Source organism: Apodemus sylvaticus, chromosome 5 (assembly GCF_947179515.1).
Source record: "Apodemus sylvaticus chromosome 5, mApoSyl1.1, whole genome shotgun sequence".
NCBI lineage: Eukaryota > Metazoa > Chordata > Mammalia > Rodentia > Muridae > Apodemus > Apodemus sylvaticus.
Window position 1 is genome coordinate 4,307,272 of NC_067476.1, and position 5,488 is coordinate 4,312,759.

Here is a 5,488-nt window from a genome sequence, read left to right on the forward strand (position 1 = left end):
GGGCAGTATGTGGGCGAGGGGGGCATTATGTGGGCAGGGCGTGTTGAGAACAAGCAGTATAATGACACATGAATAGAAATGCCATTAAGAAATTCATTATTTGGGCTGGAGAGATGTCTTGCTTATTGAAAGCACATGGGTTCAGGTCCTAGTACCTGCATACCAGCCTGGACATGCATGCAGGAATAACACTAATTGATACACATAAAAAATTAAACTAAACAACCCAATATGGTTCCTGCACTTGGGAGGCAGAGGCAAATGGATATCTGTAAGTTTTAGGCCAGTCAGAGCTACATAGTAAAATCTTGTCTCAAAAGTAAAACAGTGCTCGCTTCAGCAGCACACATACTAAAATTGGAACGATACAGAGAAGATTGGCATGGCCCCTGCACAAGGATGACACGCAAATTCATGAAGCGATCCATATTTTGTGTTGGGCGGTAGTGGTGCACGCCTTTAATCCTAGCACTTGGGAGGCAGAGGCAGGCAGATTTCTGAGTTCGAGGACAGCCTCGTCTACAGAGTGAGTTCCAGGACAGCCAGGGCTACACAGAGAAACTCTGTCTCAAAAAACCAATAAATAAATAAATAAATAAATAAATAAATAAATAAATAAATAAATAAATAAAATAAAAATAAAAAAGTAAAACAAACAAAATCTATTATTTGTAGACAACAATGTAAAATTAACTTTAAAAAAAAAAATCAAAGGCCAAAACAATATATTCACCTCAAAGTCTGTACCAAGAGATGCTATCTTTACAGCACAGTCAGACCAAAAGATTTTCAAACAAAATTGGAAATATACCACCAAAAGACTATCAGTAATGGGAAATATGGGTATATCGGGAGGAAGATATAATTCAGGAAAGAGTAATTGATAAAGACAGGGTTGTAGAGCACACAAACCTCAGTGGTTTCAAGAAAAGACAGTTTTGTATGTATGTATGTATGTATGTATGTATGTATGTATGTATGTATGTGGACAGCCAGGACCACACAGAGAAACCCTGTCTCAAAACAAAAAACATAAAAAGGACACAGGGCGATTGGACTGCACTGTAGCTTGTATTTTTTTGCTAGTCTTTCCTATATCAGCAGGTAGGCTGTCCTAGACCCGCCCCCACATAGCTTCTCTGTATTTTTTATTTGCTACTTTGTGCGTTTTTTTCCTGGGTTCTTCTGTCTCCTAACAGTATCTTCTCTGGCTCAGCTCAGCTGCTCCGGTCTCACCCTCTCCCGTTATGGCTGCTCAAGTGTCTCCTCTCCTCTCCTCTCCTCTCCTCTCCTCTCCTCTCCTCTCCTCTCCTCTCCTCTCCTCTCCTCTCCTCTCCTCCCCTCCCCTCCCCTCCCCTCCCCTCCCCTCCCCTCCCCTCCCCTCCCCTCCCCTCCCCTCCCCTCCCCTCCCCTCCCCTCCCCTCCCCTCCCCTGCTCTCCTCTTCCTTTCTCAATCTTCTTTCTTCCTCAGCCATCTTCTCGAACCCTACTCTCTGACCCTGCACCCTCCTCCTCCTGTCTCCCGCACCCTCCTCCTCCTGTCTCCCGCACCCTCCTCCTCCTGTCTCCCGCACCCTCCTCCTCCTGTCTCCCGCACCCTCCTCCTCCTGTCTCCCGCACCCTCCTCCTCCTGTCTCCCGCACCCTCCTCCTCCTGTCTCCTGGACCCTGGATCTTACTCCAGTCCTACTTCCATCCTAGTCAATCTCTCTCAGCCTCTGCTGGGTTTTTTTCCTCTTCTCTTCCCAGAAGTCCCCTAAGGTCATAAAGTCAAGCAGTTCCAACAGCTAAGCATTCCAAAGAGTCACTTGACTAGCCACTGGGGAACCTTTAAAGAGCTAGGAACAGAAAATAAATCATGCTACAGCCTTGCCAGGCATCCAATACTCTGTGGACATATTTGAAAACCTGCACACAGGACAAGGTGATGGCTAGGTTGGTAAAGTGCTTGTTGCACATTGCAAGGACCTGAGTTCAATCCCCAGCACTAACATAAAAAGTTGGGAGTGGGGCTGGAGTGATGGCTCAGCAGTTAAGAGCACCGACTGCTCTTCCAAAGGTCCTGAGTTCAAATCCCAGCAACCACATGGTGGCTCACAACCATCTGTAATGGGATCTGCTGCCCTCTTCTGGGGTGTCTGAAGACAGCTAGAGTGTACTCACATAATAAATAAGTCTTTAAAAAAAAGGTGGAGGTTGGGGTGCACACTTGTAATCTCAGTGCTGGGGAGATGGGGACAGGAACATCCTTGGGGCTAGACAATAAGGCAGCCTAGCCTAATTAGTAAGTTCTACATCAGTAGGAGACACCTAAAGTAAATCTCTGAGACATGTGTGCTTATATTCACAGATATGCATAAAATTAAAGCCTGCACAGAAGAGTGGTTAAGATAGGGACAACTTATTGAACACTGCTTATAGCAGCAGTGCTATCTTGTGGGAAAATGCAAGCTGAGACTAACGTGACATCTGCAGTGCTAGGCAGGTCGTGGAAGTAGGAGCGGCTCGTGACAGGTCCTCCGGGTGCTGTGAGCAGGGTGGTGTGGCAGCTAAGGCTACATCGCAACAGATGTGAGATGGAAGGCAACAGCTGTCTTAGGTGACAGTCCGAACTCAGGAGTGCCAAGGGCTCTATAAGCCTTGGGGAGCAGGTGGGGTTTCTCAGGGAGAGAGTACATTATTGGCTGGGGCCGAGGTGCTAGGAATGCTCCATGTGTATGAAGGGGGACTCCAGATGTTTAAACTTGTAATTTGGCCAAGAGGCTACTGAGTTCCCTAAGAAGGTGAGAGGGTATGATGCTGTGTCTGGGACATGCAGGCCCAGAGTAGGGAGGGAGTGGTCCTTACCCTGCTGGTCTCAAAATGAGACTTTTGGGGTTTGGATGCTTCTCTGACTCATTCTTATTCCAAGACCGTTCTTCGCAGTCACACTTGCTGCACAAAGTGTGTCTTACTGGGCAAGTAATCACACAGTGTATGCTTTCCAAAGGCCGATGAAGATGGGAGGAAGAGGAAAATCATTTAACTTAAAAAAAATTATAATGCCGGGCAGTGGTTGTGCACGCCTTTAATCCCAGCACTCGGGAGGCAGAGGCAGGCAGATTTCTGAGTTTGAGGCCAGCCTGGTCTATAGAGTGAGCTCCAGGGCTACACAGAGAAACCCTGTCTTGAAAAATAAAAAAAAAAAATGATATTCAGAGTGGGCCTAGTGATACACACTGTAATTCCACACAGGCAGGAGCAGAGGGATCACTGCAAGTTCATGAGGTCAACCTAAGTAAAACTGGGTTCCAGGCCTCCTTGGATCTGGAACTGCAGGCATCCGCCATCATGCTGGGCAAACAGATAGGTTTTTAGGCAAGAGATATTACCAATCGTAATACATGGCAACTACCTAATAATAAGGAGCGACTCTCTAGGGAGATAACAATTCTGGACTTATAATCTCTCTCGGGGCACGCAGTGGGCATAGCTGACCCTCCATGGAGGATGTGCAGAGAGACGCTTGTGTTCAGGAAGAAATGAGCCACACAGAAGCCAGGAGACTGAGGCTAGCAAAAAACAAAACACCCTTGTCACTTGTCACACCAGAGAAGCAGCAGAACCGCTCCACTCCGTCATTTAGGTGCGGCTGTGTGTGTGGTGGAACTGTTCGGAAAACCTCAGCGTCCCAGAACAGCTGCAGCCATGTCCAATAGGTCGGTAACTGCTGCTCAGGGTTAAGGGCATCTGCTGGGCAAGGCTGCTGACCGAGTTTTGCTTGCTTCTCTTACCAAGCTGCTTCAGCTGCAACACCAGAACCTGCGCAAAGGTTCTGTGTAAAAGAACTGTCCTCTGACCTCCACAATGCACTGTGGCTCATGTCCCCCGTGATATACACACACAATAAATAATAATAATAATAAAGTAATTTAAATAAAAATGAACATCATATTCTATGATGGTTTTAATTGTTTGTCAACTTGACTCTATTAGGGTATCTAGTTATTTGGTCAAATACTGCTTTAATATTAATTAATACCAAATTAATTTTTAAGTCAGTGGGCTCTAAGTAAAGCACTGTTCTCTACCACATGAGTGAGTGTCACCTGATAGGATGATGGTCTTAAAAGATAAAGACTCCCAGATGGGAACAAGTCTTGCTTCTAGATGGCCTTTGAACTCAAAGTTGCAACATTATGGGCCCAACTGTAGACCTGCTTTGAGAAGGTTAGATTTGTAGCCTTTCTCTACCTTTGTGAGCCTCTAACAAACATTTTCTTCCACACAGTGTCCAGTTTTTCTGGAGAATTTCTCATTGTTGTTGGGGGTTTTGTTTTGTGTTTCATTTTGTTGTTTGGTTTGGGTTGTTTTTTATTTGTTTGTTTTGGTGTTTTGTTTTGTTTTGAGATTGGGTTTTTCTTTGTAGCCTTGACTGTCCTGTAACTTGCTCTGTAGACCAGGATGGCCTCAAACTCAGAGATCTGCCTCCTCTGCCTCCAGATTTCTGGGACTAAAGGCATTTGCCATCATGACTTGGTTGACAACAGCCCAATCTTAACCAAGGTATTTTCTCAATAGAAGTTTCCTTGCCTTGGATGACTATAGTTAGTGTCAAGTTGACCTACATCTAGCCAGCACAGTATTGCTTAATGTTATATACATTGTTCTATTTATGTAACCATCATGAAATACCATGATTAGACACAGAGGGAACTGTTAATGGGATCAGGAGTTAAGAGCGAGAGATGGCCTGGAAAGTTTGTGAGAGAGGCCTTTCAGCCATGGGGTGGGTGACTGTCACAGTGAGGCCGGCGACGTTTACACAAGGCTGTCCTGAGATAAGAGCTGTGCACAAGTGTGTCATGACTTGTGATAAACAAGCTCCTTAAGGCTCTTGGTCACTCCTGTCCTCTAGTCGCGTGATGCCCACAGCAGTGAGGCATCAGAGGGCCAAGAGGCATTGTCTCTGGAACCTATGAATACAGGATCATTTAAAATGAAAGAGGGGACTAGAGAGATGGCTCTGCAGTTAAGAGCGCTAACAACTTCCAAAGAACCACACGGTGGCTCACAACTATGCAGAACAGCAATCTCAAGGACTCCAAATGCCCTCTGGCCTCCGCAGGCACCAGGCAAGTAATAATCCATTTCAAAAGGATAATTTCTGGGCTGGAGAGATGGCTCCGTGGTTAAGAACACTGGCTGCTCTTCAAGAGATCCTGAGTTCAATTCCCAGCAACCACATGGTGGCTCACAACCATTTGTAATGGGATCCAATGCCCTCTTCTGGTGTGTCTGAAGACAGCTACAGTGTACTCATATACATAAAAAAAAATAAATCCTTTAAAAAAGAGGATAATTTCTTTAAAAATACAAAATCAATGCTCAAGAAGAAATAGAACACCTATTTAGCCATATAACCACAAAAGAAACTGAAAGGATAAACTATTATTTAATAGTTTAAAATATCATGCCAAGAAAATGTCAGGCCTGCACATGTTTTACTG

At 45.2% G+C, this 5,488-nt stretch overlaps 1 non-coding gene across 1 annotated transcript; it reads left to right on the forward strand.

Moving 5' to 3' along the window:
* Positions 1–327: 327 nt before the first annotated feature.
* Positions 328–434, forward strand: LOC127686641 (U6 spliceosomal RNA). Its single transcript, XR_007978222.1, has one exon. It is a non-coding gene; the product is annotated as a U6 spliceosomal RNA (small nuclear RNA).
* The last annotated feature ends 5,054 nt before the right edge of the window (positions 435–5,488 follow it).